Source organism: Notechis scutatus, chromosome 4, assembly GCF_049901735.1.
Source record: "Notechis scutatus isolate UNSWTSFEM ecotype Mainland chromosome 4, rNotScu1.2, whole genome shotgun sequence".
In the NCBI taxonomy this organism is placed as follows: Eukaryota; Metazoa; Chordata; class Lepidosauria; order Squamata; family Elapidae; genus Notechis; species Notechis scutatus.
The window spans coordinates 75,894,990-75,915,702 of record NC_142012.1 but is presented as its reverse complement, the minus strand read 5'-3'; the positions used below and the strand labels follow the sequence as shown (position 1 = coordinate 75,915,702).

General features: G+C 41.0%; 1 protein-coding gene and 1 long non-coding RNA gene across 7 annotated transcripts in view; one reads left to right on the top strand and one right to left on the bottom strand.

Annotated features, from left to right (window-relative positions):
* LOC148130791 (uncharacterized) overlaps window positions 1-7,387 on the bottom strand; it is a 715,147-nt gene extending 707,760 nt beyond the window's left edge. Inside the window, exon 1 of the long non-coding RNA XR_015749312.1 lies at window positions 7,330-7,387. This is a non-coding gene — a long non-coding RNA (uncharacterized LOC148130791). The remainder of the gene's footprint in view (window positions 1-7,329) is intronic.
* GRID1 (glutamate ionotropic receptor delta type subunit 1) overlaps window positions 1-20,713 on the top strand; it is a 654,467-nt gene that overhangs the window by 228,179 nt on the left and 405,575 nt on the right. The gene's annotated exons all lie outside the window — the stretch shown is intronic.

The following is a 20,713-nucleotide window of genomic DNA, read 5'->3' as shown; positions in this document are numbered from 1 at the left end:
CGGAGCTGGAAAGCAGGTTAGTGGGGTGGGGAGGGAATGGGGATTTTGCAGTATCCTTCCCCTGCCACACCCACCAAGCCACGCCCACCAAGCCATACCATGTTCACCAAGCCACGCCCACAGAACTGGTAGTAAAAATAAATAAATCCTACCACTGATTCAGTTGTATGAAAAAGTCCAGTTTGCCAGTAATTTATAGAGGGTCTGTTTAAAACTTTTAATAGTTTTATTACTGGTCTGAGATAAGATGATTTACATCTTGCATTTATGTTTTGGTGGTTCAAATCCAACCACATTTTATTTTGACCTTTGAATAGAATAGCTTCTTAGTTATATATCGCCATTTTAAGTTCCACGCAGCATCCTGAATTTGTATGGTCCTATTTCTCCTTTTGTGGCTTTCTCAATGGTAAGCTTGGCAATAAGGACCATTTCTTTTTATTTGTTTGTAAATAATTATGAGAGCCTTTTCATCTGAGGTTTTGGCCGCGTCTAACACCCATTAGTTTCCTGAGCTTTAATAGGGATTAACTGTTGGCATCTTTCCAAATATTACTTTTTTTTTTGAAAATAATTTTATTAGTTTTTAAAAACAAACAAAACATAAAAAACATCTTTCATAAATATACAAGCAGTGTGTCGGTTGGTTTACCAATTTTTTGTGCATCCATTTCGTAGTCTCAGTTACAGTTACATTGCATGATAACTCATATTATCAATCAAAAATTAAATACCCTAGTATCACTATTAAACAATCATTTGACTATAATTTTATTCATTCATACTTTGTGAGATAACTATAATTTACTTAGTTTATTTTATAACAATTCATATAATCCTACCAAATCTATCCTAAAAACATTTTATAGATATGATATATATAAAAAAGAAATATATCTTTATATATTCATTATTTTCTAAAATTCTAGATATTCTATTATTGTATTTTATCATCTAAAAATTTGCTAAAAATTGGAAAAATGAGAAAATACCATCGCAGGAGGAAATTATTAAGAAAATATTGGAATGTGCTGAAATGAGCAGATTGACATTTGAAATTAGAGAATGTCAATTAGATTGACATTTGAAATTAGAGAACAAGAGGATAAACAATTTTATAAAATTTGGGACCTTTTCAAATATTAATCTTTTTATTGTTTTTTTTTTTTTACTTGCAAACCTTAATGTTATATTAGCATGGTGGAATATATGCGCACACATGCGTTACATTCACAAAAACACACAGATGCACACATTTATTTATGGATATATGCTTACTATAGGCCAGAGTTCTCCAACCATGGCAACTTAAGCCTGGTGGACTTCAAGTCACAGAATTCCCCAGCCAGTTTTGCTGAAGTCCACCAGGCTTAAAGCTGCCAAGGTTGGAGACCCCTGCTATAGACCTGTAAGACAGTACCAAAACAAAGGAAAACAGTTTAATTTGCAGCCATTAATTTCTGAAGACAGAATGTCAATAATCACAGTTTCATCACCATTAGATAGCTGTCTCATCAAAACAGTGGATTTCACCCCTGACATCCTGAGTTGCCTTCTGACAATAAAATCAGCTTAGAGGGGAACAGAGCTTGAATAGGGTTACTTTGACTGCAGAAGGATGAGAGATTGTTGACAAGGGTGCCCTTATTTTAGCTAGAAAGATTCCATCTGATAAGATAGGTGGAAGTAAATTTTAACTCCTGTTAAAAGCAAAACCACTCCTGTAAAACTTCTTGGAGAGACTTCATTTTGGTCTGCATTTCTTGCCTGCTGTTATTTCCTCGACCTTGAACAGATGGCTGATTTCCATCACCGCTCTGTTTGTGAGGATGTAATTGAAACCAAAAGCAGGACAGAACTAGAGGTTTTGGAATATTTTGTCAAAACTATTGATCATTAGTTCTACGGATCTTTTCCTCTGGATAAGTCCTTTTCTCTATGGATCCTCCTCCTCTTTTAACAAACCCATAATCCCTTGTGGGGAGGAATCTGGGCAACCGAATGGAGCTGAGTTTTTTTACTGGCCGGATGCCCTTCCTGTTGCCAATGGGGAAGTTTTTTCCAGCAGTGTGCCCAGAGAGAGAAATATCTGCCTCTACTTAGGATTGAACTCAACAGCCTCCTGATTGTGAAGTGAGAGCTCTACCACTAGGCCACCGCACCACTCATCCTTTTCTCTATGGATGCTCACCAGAAAAAAAGGAATCAATCTTCCCTCATTGCCAAATACGGCCACATCCCTATCTTATAGTTCAATTGTGAACGTTGTAACTAGAGGAGAAAGATCCTTATGGTTGACCATTTCAACAGCATGTAATAATATGTGTGGCCTGCACACTTGACTTAGTCTTTTAGTCATGAGTGCATTTCTGTGGCAGGTCATATACCAGGTTCACACACACACCCAGAGCTCTTGCTGGTTTGACACACCTTTCTCCCATAATATAAGTCATGTGCGTATATAGGTTTCGGTCTAAAGACAGAAAGACAGGAGAAACGGGTGTCAGAATGTGATGCATAAAAAAACGAAGTGGATTCATAAAAGGCAGTTCTGTTTTTCTCTATTATCTCTAGTTCTGCTGAGTCAGGAGCTCCTCCTCTTCGGCTGCTTTCCCTTTTCAATCGCAGAGGAAATGTTTAAAAATGTTCTCGCAAGGTTTCACTTCATTTGGCAGCTCTTATTGCACTTTCTTTCTTTTTTCTTTTGCAAAAGGACAATGGAAGTTATGATTCTTAAAACCTCCTTTCAATACATTGTTCTGTGACACAGAACATCTATTGGGATCTTCAGGCCACTTGCCATTTATTTGCAGTAGGAATCCTGCTTGCAAACCCACTGTAGAAATTTCACATGGGATTGTTAAGGATTGAATAGGAACAATAGAAATAGAAATAGAAATAGAGTAGAGTAGAGTAGAGTAGAGTAGAGTAGAGTAGAGTAGAATAGAATAGAATAGAATAGAATAGAATAGAATAGAATAGAATAGAATAGAATAGAATAGAATAGAATAGAATTCTTTATTGGCCAAGTGTGATTGGACACACAAGGAATTTGTCTTGGTGTAAATACTCTCAGTATACATAAAAGAAAAGATACATTCATTAAGAATCAAGTTCAACAACTGAACTTTACAGAGGATGCATTTCAAATTGCCCTTGTGGGCAATTTCAAGGGTAAAAGTATAACTAATGGAAAGGCATGTAAGCAATTGTTGCTGGTCTAGGTTATGTGAAACATTCATCAGGTACACTAACTAGGCCAAGTGAGATGGCTGGAAGGAGGCAGGTAGAACCAAACCAAACTCAGAATGGCATGGGGTCAACAGGCTGTCTCTTAGTAAGACCACACCTAGAATACTGCATCCAGTTTTGGTCATTACACTATAAAAAGATGTCAAGACTTTAGAAAGAGTGCAGAGAAGAACAACAAAGATGATGAGGGGACTGGAGGCTAAAACATACGGTGTACAGTTACAGGAACTGGGCATGGCTAGTCTAGTGAAGAGAAGGACCAGGGGAGACATACTTGAGGGCTGTCACAGATAGAAAGGGATAAAGCTATTTTCCAAGGCATCCAAAGGCCAGAGAAGGAACAATGGATGGAAACTGAACAAGGAGAGATTCAACCTGGAAATAAGGAGAAATTTTCTGACAGGGAGAACAATCAACCCATGGAGCAGAAGTTGCCTTTGGACGTTGTGGGAGCTTCATCACTGGAAGCTTTCAAGAAGAGACTGGACTTTCATCTGTCAGAAATAGTGTAGGGTCTCCTGCTTGGGCGGGGGGTTGGACTAGATGACCTACAAGTTTCCTTCCAACTCTGTTAATCTATTAAACTTGTCCACCAGTAGGAAGCAGAGTTCAAAACAGTATCTCAGCAGTAGGAAGGTGCCACACAAGGTTAACAGTCCACGATCAAAGTAGGATGAGACAGAATGGGGCAAGGCATTTCAAGGCTGGATTGTTAGGGGTTGAGAAATTTTATATCAATAGTGGTTCTGGCACAACAAACACTGCCCCTTTGCCACTCAAGGCATAGGTCAAAGGAGTCCTGCTCATAAGAGTTTGGCCTGGATAATTCAAGAGGTCTCACCAGTAGATGCAGAATAGTTCTGATTTACTTGTAGATTTATTGGAGCTTCTCCCAGCCCCCTGAAGGAAATTGGAGTACGTTAGATATAGAATTCTTGGGAGTCTTCAGTGGGTTTCTCTGGAATCCTAAACCCAACTTCTTCATTCCCTTTGTATGGGTTTGGTTGTGAGAGCTGATATTTGAGATGATATAATCCGATTTGTTTATTATGATCTGCTCCTTTATTTAGCAGGGATGACACATTCACTGTGGTAGTCTACCCATAAATAGCTATCTCTTGTTTTATTCTGACTCATATTCTGTGAATCACTTAAAAACAGTGGATCCTAGATTGCTTGATATGGGATTTCATCCATACGCCTCCAGGTTACCTGGTTCTGTTTCTCCTGAATATATTTGTCCATAAGCAAAGATAACATTAAAATTGAGAATCATGAAAACATGCTCTCCTGATCCCTGAAATTGCCATCACTTCCATTTTTTAATCAACTGCATACAATCATGAATGTATGTCATCATTCTTTCTCTGCACATGGTGTCAGTCTTGTCTGCCTATCTGACATCCATCCATCCGAGTTATTTCTTTCTCCCTTCTTCTCTTTCTCCCTCTTCCCATTATCCATTCTACCTATATTTCCTTCTCTCCATCTATCCATCCATCTATCCACCTACCCTCCCACCTACTTCCTACTTCCTACTTATGTCCTTGTATGCTGCCTCAAACACATTTGGCCTTTCAGAGATCAAAATAATGAAAGGGAGAAGAGCAGAGGTGGGGTTCATTTTTTTTTTACTACCGGTTCTGTGGGCGTGGCTTGGTGGGCATGGTAGAAGGATACTGCAAAATCCCCATTCCCTCCCCGCAGCACTAACTCGCTTTCCAGCTCCGTTCTCCTGTGCAGGGCAACCAAAGAAGACCCAGCCCATCAGCCGGGACTCGATGGGAGGCAGAGAATAGATGGGGTTGGCAGGGCCAGTCAGAGGTGGGATTTCTCCGAACTACTCAAAATTTCCACTACTGGTTCTCCAGAACTGGTCAACAACCGTCTGAATACCATCCTCTGAAGAAGAGCCTGGAAAAACAGAGATTTAATTGAGATTTAATTGTTTGAATTGAATTGAATTCTTGATTGTCATTGTAGATATATACACAGTATACATACAACAAAAATCACAGAACACCCAGAGACCAGACTCAAAATGCACACACACATGACAATCCCCAAACACTCCCCACACAACCAACATTCCCCACCTCCTAAAAACACACAAGCATCCACCCAACAGACCAAGTAATACTGTCCAACAGCTCACTGATGGTGGTCCTTAAATTCATTGTTAAGTGCAATTATAGCTCTGGGATAAAAACTACAGCAAACACATTGGCGAAAGATCAACCAAATTCGATCACAGCCTGAAAACCAAGATGGGCTAATAGGAAGAACCTCATTTCCCCCATTCTCTCTTCCTTAGGGCCTCCTGAAAAAGGCCAGCTTTTACCTCTTTGGCACAGCTCAACAGTGACGGGATCTTATGCAAGTCAGGTGCAGCCATGGAAAAGATGCATCTCTTACATCTCGCATGGTTACAGTGCCTCATAGCTTGGAGCTGCACATCCACATGCCAAAAAGTTTAGGGTGGCACCTTTAATAGGAAGGAAAATATTATGCCAATTGGGTCTTGTGTTAACTGAGCATTTGCTAAGCCACCCAGTTTGGGGGTACAGAAAGCTCTCAGTGCAGCTTAAATTTCTAGTTTCTATAGCTACCGCAAATGCAATTACTCAAAATCGCCTCTCCGCAAATTTTGTTGTAACCTCAGATCATTACTGGCATTTACTCCTTACTCCATTCGGTCCCTCCCACCCCTCAAGTTGCCCTCTGCAATCTGGAACAAACCATTATTATTTCTGATTTGAAATTGAATCAGTGCTGTTTTCCATCTTAGTTATTAAGCATTCTATTTCATAGCTCATGGATTGAGAGCTTCAGGTTGTATCTGTAAGTATATTACAAAATACTATCACCCCTCATTTTCTGGGGGAAAGATACTGGAAACCTGAGCTGCCTGGAAAGAGCTTTTCTCTCTCCAATTTTTTATACTGTTTGCTGGACAGCAAATTTGGCATAAAATCACTGCAGTTGATCATTCATATTATCCTTGCATTTCTTATATACCTTGGAGAACCAGAATATTATCTCTTGGAATAAACACCATGCAAATACACACTTGGCAAAGTAGAGCTGTGTGTACAGTTTTGTTATTGACAAAAGGAAGCTTAGGCAAAAAATGCAGATTTTTCTCCCCTTTTGTCTGCAAAATGATGTTCCCCTTGGCTGCTTTGTGATTGTTCTGCGGTTAAAAGAGGAGGAAAAAAGGACTTTTATTTGAGGTAGGAGGGCCCTGAACGCCTTTTCTTGGGTAAGAGAAGTAGTGGTAAATGAATCTCTGTAGCTGGAAACATCTAGAAAAATCTCTGTAAAAGAATAAAAGGAGAAGCTGCTGGATCATGAAATGATTTGTGCAATTGAAATTTCCAAGGAATTATGAAGCAGATTGTTGTCAGTTTATTGATTGAAAGGCTGGTTCATGTGTCACTTTAAGCCAGCAATCCTGGCTTATTAAAGAATGCCGCAGTGATATTCCTGCTGCACTGCTCTATTCCTCTCTCTTAGTAAAGGGAAAAATCCAGGCTAGGCTCAGAAAGTTTATAACCCAGTGTAACCATTTCCTTTAAAGATGCCTTTTAAGTCATAATCCTCAGTTTAGCTTTAATGCAAAGTTATTAATTTGGTTTCCTTAGTGGTGGAGGGAATGAACAAAATCTGAGCTTAAGGAGGTTCAGTAAACTGAGATTCCTGATATAAAGTGGTGTCTGAAGGAAATTTTGAAGGGTGTTGAAAGAAAACCACAAACATTTTTGAATGGGCTGAGGATCGGAGGGAAGAACCATGAGAAAATATGTTCCTTTTTTAAACACTATACATACTAAAGCAATTCTATCAGTACTGATGTAGCCAGGAGGAGTCTAGATTCTGCTCTTACCTAGTCAACAAAACAGCCCTCCATCCTTACTCAGGCTGCGGTTCCCCAGTTCTGCTGGACCAAATTCTCATCTGGAGAACTGCCATCTCAATTCACTCAGACAGTTTTAGTTTGTTCTCTTTGCTCTATGGTGACTCCAGGTTCCTTCAAGTCAGGGACCTTCAACCTTGGCAACTTTAAGACTTGTGGACTTCAACTCCCAGCAAAGCTGGCTGAGGAATTCTGGGAGTTGAAGTCCACAAGTCTTAAAGTTGCCAAGGTTGGAGACCCCTGCTCCAAGTCACCCATCTTGAGAATCCCGAGACAGAAGTTTGGATTGAAGTATAGTTTGCCATTTGAGCCCAGCTCAATAAACAGCCTTTTGCATGGACCATTCGCATCTCAGATCATCTTATTTGTATAATGGAGAGAGCTTTGCCAGTATCTTAGGAAGTCTCCTGGTTATTCGAAGTTTTCCATTAGGAGGCTCATCCATGATTAAATTGTAGATGAAGCTGGTTGTGTTACAGACAGACCTAGCATTCTGTCTAGTGTGTGTGGTATAGAAGATTATGCATATTATAGCAATAGCACTTAGACTTATATACCGCTTTACAGTGCTTTTACAGCCCTCTCTAAGCATTTTGCAGAATCAGAATATGGCCCCCAACAATCTGGGCCCTCAATTTACCAACCTCAGAAGGATGGAAGGCTGAATCAACCCTGAGCCTGGTGAGATTTGAACTGCCAAATTGCAGGCAGCCAGCAGTCAGCAGAAGTAGCCTGCAGTACTGCACTCTAACCACTGTGCCACCTGTACCATTATATACTCCAATGCAGGGCATTTGTCTCTGTCATGTATGTTATAGTATGTACGGTGCACTTGTGCACAAAGATGAGAGATGAAAAAAGATCTAGCCACTTCTTTATTAAATTATTCAAATGATTCAATTTTTCTCTCCCTGAATTTATGGCCCTTTTTGGCTCTGGAAGCGCACCTGTGCGTGTCTGTTGGATTGCTGCCGGAGGGCTGCTGCATCTGCCCAATTCAGACTTCAGCTAAAATGATCCACAGTTGATTTGTCAAATCTAAGATGAGTTACTCTCTGCAAGCAAAGGGAGGAGAGCAGTGTGTTTTCCGTGCACTGCAGCAAAGGAAGGGGGACGGGTTTCGCTGACTCAAGAGCCTTCCCAGAAAGAGACATGGATTAAGGGTCTGAGCAACCATGAGCTGGATAAGGGAAGGGGGGAGCTACATTTTCAAGCAAAGATTGGACAACCGTTTGTCCAGGATGGGATGAAGATTCCTGCTTTGGTCAGTGAGTTGAACTAGAAGGCCTTCAAGATCTTAGGAATCTATGTTCTACATCCTAGAATCCCCCAGGATATATTTAGTAGGTAAGAAAATTATAGCTTTCGCCTAGCAAGTTTTTTCCCCATTAGATCACAGGTGTCAAACTTGATTTCATGGAGGGCCACATCAGGGTTTTGTTTGACGTCAGGCGGCATGGCCAGGGTAGGCATGGCCAGATCCATGTCACTTATTGAGGCTCAATTTTCAGCTGCGGCGGCCTCCTGCAGCCCTCTGCACAGCCTGTCCAGGCTCCGTTTTTGGCCACAACTGGCCTCCTACAGCCCTCTGCCAGTGAAAATGGAGCCCAGGGGGCTGCTTGCAGCTCTCCCAAGTTCCATTTTTGCTGGCAGAGGCACTGCAGGCCAGTTGTTCACTGTTTCCAGGACGGGCCTGCAGGCCAGATCTAAGCACCCCATGGGCACCCCTGACACCTCTGCATTAGATGTAAGCAAATAAATAGCAGTAGCACTTAGACTTATATACTGCTTTATAGTGATTTATAGCCTCTTGCTATAGTGATTTACAGAGTCAGCCTCTTGCCCCCAACAATCTGGGTCCTCATCATACCCACTTTGGAAAGATTGAAGGCTGAGTCAACCTTGAGCCTGGTGGGATTCGCTCTGCCAAATTGCAGGCAGCTGGCTTCAACAGAAGTAGCTTGCAGTACTGAACTCTAACCACTGCACCACCAAACTTGATCGGATCTCACTGTCTTGTCTCTGAGTTTGGCCTAACAAGTATTTCAACAGGACCTATATACTAGGCTCTCATTGAAATGCAGAGCTGAAAGGGACAGCATTCAAATGTAGCCCTTGTTATTTTCAGAAAGAAATCAGGCCCTGCAACCAGAAAGGCTATATAGCAAAGAAACAATATAGTGAATAATAGAGATTCCCACAATGCTAAATCAGTGTTTGTCAACCTGGGAAACTTTAAGATGGATGGATCTCAACTTCTAGGATTCCCCAGCCAACATGATTAGGAGACCGTGCAGTTTTGAGTTGTATTGGGTAGGGGAGGAATAGATTCAGGAGACTCACAATCTAGAATATTTTAGGGCATATCTAGTAGATTAGAAAGTTAGGGTTTAGAAAGTTTAGTCTGGCAAGATTCTGTCCATCAGGAGCAAGCAAATTGAACTGGATTGGATTTTGCTACCTCACCTCTGGATGTGGGCCTGACAGGCAACATGTACTTTCATACCTCCTTTGATTGATTGGTATTTCTTTACCATTCCTACTTCCTCCTTTTTGCATACAACTGCAGTCTTCTTCAAAATGAATCACGAAGGATGTTTTTTTTTTCTTCTTCCCAGTAGATTGACTAAAATAGAAAAAAAGAGCTCTACTTTAGAAGCAGCAATACCTGACTCTACGGGTTATTTGAGTGGGCTTTCCCCCTTAAATGTTACCTTTGCTCAGATGGGTTTTAATGCCTATGGACATTAACATAACTAATTCACTAGGTCACCTTCAGTCTGGCACACTTAATAGATTAACAGAGTTGGAAGGGACCTTGTAGGTCATCTAGTCAAACCCACCTCCCAAGCTGGAGACCCTACACCATTTCTGACAGGTGGCAGTCCAATCTCTTCTTGTAAGTCTCAAGTGATGAAGCTCCCACAAGCTCTGAAGGCAACTTCTGTTCCATTGGTTGATTGTTATCACTGTCAGAAAATTACTCCTTATTTCCAGGTTGAACCTCTCCTTGATCAGTTTCCATCCATTATTCTTTGTCTGGCCTTCAGGTGCTTTGGAAAATAGCCTGACCCATTCCTCTCTATGGCAGCCCCTCAAATATTGGAAGACTGCTATCCTGTCACCCCTGGTCCTTCTCTTTCGTTTGACTAGCCAGTTCCTGCAACTGTTCTTCATATGTTTTAGCCTCCAGTCCCCTAATCATCCTGGTTGCCCTTCTCCAGAAATAATGCCATGTTGAGGTAGGCTCATGATTCTGCTGTCACTAATGGAGTCTACCTTGTCAACTCTCAGCCCCTATTTGATTGCCTTTGATTTTTCAAACAATTCTTGTCTTTGTACTGAGTCCAAATAAGATTAGTTTTGTTATTACTATTTCTGCTAATTGCACAGCGTGTCTTCATAATTTGAAAAACTCAATTTAGTTATCCCATCTGGGTAGCAAGGAAGATTTAAGCTAGCTCTGAATTCTACAGAGAGCAGTTATAAGAACATGAAAGCCTGGAAAAATGTCTAAAGCTTAGGAGAAAGTTTTATTGAGAATAAAAAGATTCGGTAAGAACTTTCCATGTGAACAAACTCAAGAAGCTCACATTTCAGCCTTGAGTAGAATTACGTAGAATGCTCTGCAAACAATAAATAGAATGAATGAAAGTGGATATACGTGTTCCAGGATAATGTTGCAGAATTCAATCTGGGTGGGTCATCAGGACCAGGGGTTTGGTCTTCCGAGATTTCAGACTCATGCTGAAGCCCATCCTCAGGGAACTTCTTTCTACTAGAATGTGCATATAAATAGAATGAATTGAAAAATAAACCAATAGAATGTCTTGGAACCAACTTCTTAGATTGCCAATTTTTCAATTGACCTCTGGTGAATCTTATGTCAGCCTTCAAAGCCATTTTTTACTTGGAAGCTTCAAGGCTGCCATATTCAGTGCCTGGGAATTTGGGAGGGGGGATTTCATAGTGAGGTAGAAGATTAGACACAGCAACATTCTTTCTCAGAGAGTCAAGGACATGTTGCCCTGCACCTGGAGAGTAGTGTCTGGAGGAATGTTTCCAGTTGGGACGAAGATTTGATTGGGCCATGTGATGGACTGATGGATGCAAGGGATCGACATCTTTATTTCTTTGAAATTCATCAAGAACAGCTTATTTCATGACTACTTCTGCTGACTTGATCCTTCCAAGGACTTCCAAGGACTTTCAGCCAGCCAGAACACACGCTGAGCACAACAGTAAACAAAACAGAACCCAAGTTCTGACTTCTCCAAGAAGCCCATCTCTTTAATGCCTTAGTAAGACCACGCCTAGAGTACTGCATCCAGTTTTGGTCACCACACTATAAAAAAGATGTCGAGACTCTAGAAAAAGTGCAGAGAAAAGCAACCAGGATTGTTAGGGCACTAGAGGCTGAAACATATGAAGAACGGTTACAGGAACTGGGCTTGGCTAGTCTAGGGAAGAGAAGGACCAGGGGAGACAGGATAGCAGTCTTCCAATATTTGAGGGACTGCCACAGAGAGTGGGGGGTCAAGCTATTTTCTAAAGCACCCAAAGGAATAATGGAGGAGAGATTTAACCTGAAAATAAGGAGAAACTTTCTGACAGTGAGAACAATCAACCAATGGAACAGAAGTTGCCTTCGGAAGTTGTGGGAGCGCCATCACTTGAGACTTTCAAGAAGAGATTGGACTGCCATCTGTCAGAAATGGTGTAGGGTCTCCTGCTTGGGTGGGTGGGGGGTTGGACTAGATGACCTATAAGGTCCCTTCCAACTCTGAGTATCTGTTATCTGTTTAAGCTTACTTTGCTTTCTCTTGCTGTGTGATGACTAGTGAGATTGTTATCCGGCATGGATTTATTTAATCCTTTCCAAAACTGCCTAAGCTAGAGGTGAATGTATCAGCTCTTGTCACCTTATGGTGACAAATTACCGTGTTCAGAATGCATGGTGTGAAGCAGTAATTTCTTTTGTCTGTCCCTAAGCGTATATCAGTCAATTTAATTAAATAGCCTAAAGTTCTAATCTTATATGGAGAAGATAATGAAGCATCTCTTTTTTTTTCTCTTGGTCTCAACACTGATGATTTTCAAAGGGAAAAAGTATACTTAATGTCATGTAAAATTACCATTATCTTTCTCCCTCTTCTAATGTTTTCCCTTCCTCTCTCTCTCTCTCTGTTTGTCCAGTCATTTCTGTCCATTGCTGCCATCAAAACCCCATTCAGAAAACGAAGGGATGATGAGGTTCACTACCTGTAATGAGTTACTGGCTGACCTGCCTGATTTGAACTGAGATGTCCCATTTCCAGCAGACCAGCCAGCCAAACACTGTGCAAATGAGCCTCATTGCTTCTCTTTGAAAAGCAAGGTTTTGAAATCCAGCAAGGCAATTGCTTCGCCCTAAGCCTAAATGAAATAAAGCAAGATAAACCCTTGAGGATGTATTGATTAGAGACTGAAAGGTTTTTAAATCCAGTTTAGATTCCGAGATAACCGAACGAAGCCTGTTTCAGAATTGTTTCCCGCTCGTGACATGTAAGTCAAACGAAGGAAAACCCCATGCAAAGACACAATATACTTCTCATCAAAAAAAAAATAAATGGAAGCAGACTTATGCCCTGAAGCTGTACGTTGGGGACTCACAAAACTTAAATAAATCAATATCAATTGTTATAGTACATGAAACTTTTCATGGGGACCGGTTGGCTGTAATAAGTCATGTGACAAGCCATAATGCTCCAGCGTTCACCTTTAAAAGTTCAATTATTTCAGTGTGAAGGAGATCAATAGCTAGGCAGCTGTTACCGGCTGATGAAACTTAACCCAACAGAGGCAGAAGTTGCTTTATTTTGAGCCCAGGTTATCTCCATTGTTGAATGGCTTTTTGGAGGGTAAATCTAAAAATAGTTTTGCTAATAATTTATAGGCATGTGCAAAACATTCAGAGGAGCCTTGGCAAAGCTGATGGATGTCCACAAGGAATCCTCCTTGAAGCATTGCAGTAGGCTGACTCATGTGGAAGGCTCCTTTGAAGAGTTTCCTGTGGCCTGTGATTGGATGTGCATGCGTGACCACGTCCTCTTGGGAAACGGCTCTGCAAACACACTTGCAGAGACAAAAAAAAGCAAAAAGCAAAAAGCAAAAGGAAAAGCCCTTTGAGGTCTTCCTGGAGAATGTGGTTGCTTAATGCTTTGAGACAAGCTGTTTCAAACCGCCACTGTTTTCAAGGTCCCATCACCACCACCACGCTTTGAAGGTATCCCTTTGCAAAGCTGAAGAACAGCATGCAAAAGATTTCACTGAATAATTTCAGTGGAGGACTGCAGGTCCAGCCGGATGCCCATTTTACCAATGCAGAATGGAAGTTTGGCCCCTATTGCAACATGAGTCTAGACTTTGAAGACTTGAAGGAACATGTTTCAGTCATGTAAATGTTCCTTTAAGTGAGTACAAACACATGATGCTCAGATGGGAATTTGATTCCAGTCAGTTCAATTTAAAGACTTGAGGTGTGTATATGTGTGAGTGTGTGTGTGTAAGAGAGAGACAGACAGAGACAGAGGCACAGAGAGAGACAGAGAATGAGACAGAGAGAGAGAGAGATGGGGGGAATGTGAGGATCAAATACTTTTCATAAAGGAGATATTTGCATTTGCAGAGTTTTTTCCAGACAAAATTGGAATATAGCAATAGAATTTATACTTACAGTATATACTGCTTCATAGTGCTTTACAGCTGTAAGCATTTTACAGAGTCAGCCTGTTGCCCCCAACAATCTGGGCCCTCATTTTACCAACCTTGGAAGGCTGAATCAACCTTGAGCCAGTCAAGATCGAACCCCAGAACTGTGGGCAGAGTTTGCCTGCAATGCTGCATTCTAACCACTCCCACCACCACAGCTCCTACACAGTTTCTTGTGTAGTATGTGAAATATAACATTGAATTAAGACCCTAATTAAATAAGCAAGAGTCTTTTCCTATGGATAAAATCTCTAATTTTCAGCATTGTTACCATTCTTTCATTTCATATGCACTTAAAATACATACAGTACCAAAAATGGAAGACGTGAAATAATATTTTGGTTGGGTTACATTATCAATTCATTCAACTTTATTTCTATAGAATTGGAAATGTGCACGCCTGGCTATATCATTAGCTCAACCCATATAATTTACTGTTCTCTCATAGCTATCTAAAAATGTTAACATAACTGTAATTGAGATTATGAAGATATATTGGAATAAGCAAATGGGATGTTCTGCTTCAGTTTTCAGCGTTTTCTCTACACAGTATTGTCTATACAGTATTCCTGAAAAGTAATCCCCTCCCAATCTTTTCCCATTTTCTTTTGAGTTGCTATGCTTAGAAGTAACTCTTGTTTACCCTCTGCCAGAATTGTTAAGCGGTTAGATCATGACAATATTTCCCTGGTTAGAATAAAAACAATATATTTAATCTTCCAATACAGGAGAATATTTGTAGCTCAGGATTGAAAAGAGGGGTACTTGGTTGCTCTCTGAGCTTGGTTGTTTTCTTGCAGACATTTCATGACCCAAACTAGCTAACATTATCAGTGTTTGTCCATAGTAGGTTTTGCTTCTCATCCAAGAAGATTCTTCAGTTCTGGCTGAATGGTCGAGGATGAAAGGATTTATATTGCTTGCACTCATTGGCATTCTTTTTGAGAGTCACTGAGGCCACTTGAAGGTTTATCTGTGCCCTCAGGGTCACCTGAATAGTGCAAATGGGTGTGGGCTGTCATGCCCCTGGTGGAGACTGACTCTGAGGGAGCGGAGGAACAGCCAACAGGGAGTGGCTCTGGAAGTTATGGAGGAGGACGGTGAAGGGTAGAGGACGGCTGGGCAGTCAGAGGAGGACCCAGGCCCATCCCCTCTCCATCATAGGGCAGGCAGGGAGGAGAGGATAAGGGAGAGACGTGGTCTACTCAGGGTGGGGTGGGGGAGAAGGCCTTGATCCTCTTCATGGGCTGCAGCTGTGAAACTGAATAAGAGGACGGACATGCGTACAGGCGAATGCTGGAAACAAAGCATGGAAATATCTCTAGTTTATGGTTCCTCTCTGAGTTTGGCGTCCTTCCCAAGTGTGTGATATCTGTGGACGTCCTCCAGCCCTTATCTTGCCTGGTTTGTGTTGCTTTTTTCCTCCTTCTCATAACTGTTTGTGTGGTAGGTTTTTTGTCTTCAGTCAAGAATATTTGGAGCTTGGAAGCAAAGTGAAGGAATAAAAGGGGCTTCACCTGTTTTTTATGACTGTGTTTGTTTTGTATCCCACCCTGAGTCATCACAGGAGCCTTCTTGGTTTCACACTCATTTGCACTAGAGCGCTAACAATCAGATGACTGCAAGGAATACAGGAAGTCCTTGACTTACAGTAATTTAGTAACTGTTCAAAGTTACAGAGGCACTGAAAAAAGTGACATGATCATTTTTCACACTTATGACCATTGGAGCATCCCCATGGTTATGTGATCAACATTCAGATGCTTGGCAACTAGTTCACATTTATGATAACTGCAGTGTCCTGGGGTCATCTTTGTGTGTTTGTGTGTGTGTGTGTGATCTTCTGACAAGCAAATTCAGTGGGGAAGCCAGATTCACTTAACAACGTTGTTACTAACTTAACAACTGCCATGATTCACCTAACCTTGAATAGGACAAATGGGGCAAAACTCACTTAACAAATGTTTCACTTAGCAACAAAAATGTGGGGCTCAATCGTGGTCTAAGTCAAGAACTACCTGTGTAAATCTTTCCATCCTCCACCATTCAGTCAGAACTGAGGAAGCTTCTTGGATGGGAAGTGAAATATCTTCAAGGAAAAACAAAACCAACTTGTGGTTTGAAAAAGCACTTTTGGACAACCACGACCTGGATGACTGAGAATCTCCTAGACATTTTCCTAATTCACTGAACTATAGAAAAGTGCAGCAGAAGTAGACTTGGAAGATTCTGTTATTATAGACTATCTCAATAATAAGGAGGTTGATTTCTGGTCTGGTCTACCTGGTGGGAATGTTGGATACAGTTATTAGTGTTGTGGTTCGCCGGCAGCAGGTGCGGATGGCTGAGACTCAGATGAGGGGCCTGCGTGTGATACAGGGATGGGGCCAGGACCATCAGAGAGTGGGAGGTTGTCTTCAGAGCTCGTGGAGGCTGGCAGCAGTGATGAAGAGGACCCTGAGGAGCCTGTGCCCAGGGCATGTGCACACAGCACTGCTTGAATGAAAGAGCAGCTGCAGCAGCACGGGCGACTTGGGAGTAAGGCTGCAAGGTAATGGCCCCTCCCTCAAGAGATAAAAGCCAGCTGAGAAACTGGAGTTCTTTGCAGGAAGCAAAGACATTTTTGCACTCAAGCCTTGTGGACATTCGGAATATCTTGATTGGTGTTTGGAGACTCTTTGTGTTTGAAATATTTCTTAGTAACTTTATCTAGAGTTCTTGGCACAACCTTGGCAAGGCTCATTTTTATCAGAGACAATTAGTTTGAAACAGCTTTTTAACTGTGAATGAACGGAATTTGCAGAGAAGCATTAAAAGGTTTTGCTTTTACCTCTGTTTGGTGTTTGTTTCCTTGGAACAAGGTTTGGGTCAGAACAATTAGTTAGTGTGAGTCATGAATCCTCTTTCCATTCAAGACAATTTGCAAGTTTCTTCTCTTTTTCAATTCTGATTCAAATTTCCCTTAGCCATCCTCTTGGGGAGATTTCTCTGATTCAGTCACATTTACATCCACATTGGTATGTTATGCTGGCCCCTCTGACATCATGCAAAGATATTGTAGCCTTTTATTCTATTCTGTCTAACCTTTACAGTAATATAAAGCTACTGGATGAACAAGTTTTGTGGATCTGGGGCTTTTTAAAGATGAAAATTACTTCTGTGTATCCGTAAGTCTTTGCCTATGAACAATAATCTACATTTTGTGTTATTTAGATTAAATGAGATGAGGCGAGAATGCTCTTCAGATCTTTGAAGTGCTACTTTTAAAGGTCTTGCAGCAGTAAAACTCATTCAAAAGCTCAATTCAGATTGCTTTTGTAGGCTTGATGTTCCATGCAGACGAAAACAATATCCTCCAGTCCCTGAAATCTGATACCACTTAGAACCAGTTTGGTCTAGTGGTGAAGGCAGCAGCTTAGAAATCAGAAGATGGCGAATTCCAGTTCTGCTTTGGGTCATGGCCTTACTCTCAGCCCAACATCCATCCACCCACCCATCTATCCATCCATCCATCCACCCCTGTCTGTCTGTCTATCATTTATGTCTGTCTATTCATCCCTCCATCCCTCCATGTCTGTCTGTCTATCTTTCAATCATTTATGTATCAGTTCATGCCCCATCCTTCCATCCATGTCTGTCTGTCTGTCTATCTATCTATCTATCTATCTATCTATCTATCTATCTATCTATCTATCTATCTATCTATCTATCTATCTATCTATCTATTCTGTCAGTTCATCCCCACATCCATGTCTGTCTGTCTGTCTGTCTACCTATCTATCTCTGTTCATCCCTCCCTCTCTCCCTCCATTTATTTTTCCTACTTCTTAACCACCATTCTCTCTTGGAACTGAACTGAGTAACTTTTGGCAAAATGAGTCATCTGTCTTTGGTGAAGATGCATATCTTCAGGAAATGTCATGACAGACAGTGAATTGTTTAAACAGGTATTAGATAAATGGGTAAAACAAATATTACTTGCACCCATCCACCATCCTAGACATTGAAATATTTTGGGGATTATTAAAAAGGCAGGATAAAATATTTCCCCTAAAGGAGAAATGGGGGGGGGGATCTTAAGGGAGGCAGAAACCACCCCCAGTTTCCCTGCCCCAAGCAGAAACTGAGGAGGCCAGCTTTTAGAAATGCAGATTTGGTAATCCCTTCAGAAAGACTGGGTCAGACAGACTCCAGATAAGCAACACAATTAGGCAAGCCGTAAGTGACAAGATTAGCTCAGACAAACACCTAGGATTTGCACATCCCTTTCTGCCTGTAGAGTCAGCCATAGGAATTTGACAACAGCCGTAATAGAATATTAACGGACATGTTCCTGCACAGGAACAGGAATCCCAAATACAAAGCCCAAAGAAGGTATAAAAACTCACCCACTCTCAACTCCATTTGGTTAGCTGTCCCAGAACTGCATGCTGTGTGTGTGTGTGTGTGTGTGTGTGTGTGTGTGTGTGTGTGTGTGTGTGTGTGTTGCTTTTGCTCTTCGATAAATGGAGATTTCTTTTCAAAACAGCCTCCATTTTATTCCTGGATTGGAACTGGACCTGGATTTTACTTCCAACCAGTGGTGGTGTTCAAATTATTCTACTACCAGTTCTGTAGCATGACTTGGTGAGCATGGCTTGGTGGGCATGGTAGGGGAAGGATATACTGCAAAATCCCCTTTCCCTCCCCAGCCCACTAACCTGCTTTCCAGCACCATTCTCCTGTGCAGGGCAACCAAAGGAGACCCAGCTGATCAGCTGGGACTCAATGGGAGGCAAAGAATAGATGGGGGCAGGGCCAGTCAGAGGTGGTATTTGCAGTTTCTCCGAACTGCTCAAAATTTCTGCTACTGGTTCTCCAGAACCTGTCAGAACTGGCTGAATACCACCTCTGCTTCCAACATATTTAACCATATCGGTGCTGGGCAGTCCTGATATAACTTCAAAATCTTAATCCTAGCATTCAGAATCTTAATCCTAGCATTTAGAACCAATCTTAAAACAGAAATCCTAGAGCAAATACTGATATTTATCCCTTCTTCTTAAAAAAAAATATTGCTATTTCTGCTAAATATCAACTAATTTATAATCTTTGCTTTTGAAGATAAAAAAAATAAAGGATATTTATCCCTGCACCTCAACCATTTTCATCTACACCCAAGCACTGGGTTCACCCTTTGAAGACATCACCATCAAACCCAGACTTCTAAGTATCCGGATGACAAATGCCTGATCCTTTGCCAATTTTCCTTTCAATATCTTAATGAAATAGAACTTGGCTTATGCTACCATTCTCTTTATAGATTATCTTCCTTTTTTAAAAAATATACATGATCATGTCTGAGTGTTATTCTACTTTCATTACCCATCCCACTCTGATTTTTTTTAAAAAAAAAATAACTAAGGTTGCAGACAAGATGACTGAAATAAACAGTCCTGATTTAATAGAAAACAGCATTTGAGTTGTCCTTGGGGAAAATGCACGTTATTCTGCTGCAGCCCAATGGATGTTGACTGTAGGCTTTATGATGGATCTCTGCACCTGGCTCAGATGCAATAATAAATCAGGATTGGTTATTGCAAGTCTAAGCCATGGGTTCGTGGGTTCCTCCCCCTTCACACTTCAGAGGGATGAGATTTAACACTTTTGTTTTGCCGGAAAGAAGTTGTATATTGTGGCTACATCCAACTCTAGTATGTGGAAGTGTGAATCAGGTGATTACAAACGACGACGCGTTCGATGCATGTATTACCAGGCCTGTAAATTTGAACTAGAAGTTATGTATCCAAAGCACTACTTAAGTAATAGATGAAGCTGAGAGTTAGGACCAGTGGTAGGATTCAATTTTTTTTTACTACCGGTTCTGTGGGCATGGCTTGGTAGGTGTGGCAGGAGAAGGATACTGCAAAATCTCCATTCCTTCCCCACTCCTGGGGGAAGGTTACTGCAAAACCCCCAATCCCTCCCCACCCCACTAACCTGCTTTCCAGCTTCATTCTCCTGTGCAGGGCAACCAAAGAAGACCCAGCCGATCAGCTGGGACTCAATGGGAGGCAGATAATAGATGGGGAGCGTGGCCAGTCAGAGGTGGGATTTGCCGGTTCTCTAAACTACTCAAAATTTCTGCTACTGGTTCTCCAAAACTGGTCAGAACCGGCTGAATACCACCTCTGGTTAGGGCCATCCTTGTCTGTTTCATAAGCCTTCTGCATTATTATATTAGAAAGAGTAAATATTTATTTATAACAGTAAAAATATTATTAGATAACTGTTAGCTACTTTCTTTTCTCCAATATTTCTCCAAAACATTAACACTATTTTAAAATTTCAAAAATGAGCATACATGAATGTAATCTGCAAATATATACAATATTTTATGTTGACAATTGAGAAAATGGTGGATAACTAAAGACAAAAATATTCAAACTGGTTGACCTGAAAGATGCTTTAGCTTTTTACAAACAGATATGTTCTGTGTTTTCTTTAAGATAAGGCAGGTAAATTCAGTTCTAGATTTTCAGAACATTTAAGTTATTCATTGAAATATACGTTTTACTACAGTAGTAAATAAATAATCAGTGACTGTGGGGAATTCATTAGAAATTTTACTATTCACGGGTGCATGATTGTGAATAAATTATTGCATATTAAGTCTGTGGGGTACTTTTATTTTTAAAAGCAAAAAAGTTTTGCAACATACAGGAACAGTCAGGTAGTATCTGTCTGCCACTTTTTAAAGCAGCTATATCTCACATGGCTGCAGCATGATCCAAGGAAAGTACATTCTGCATATGA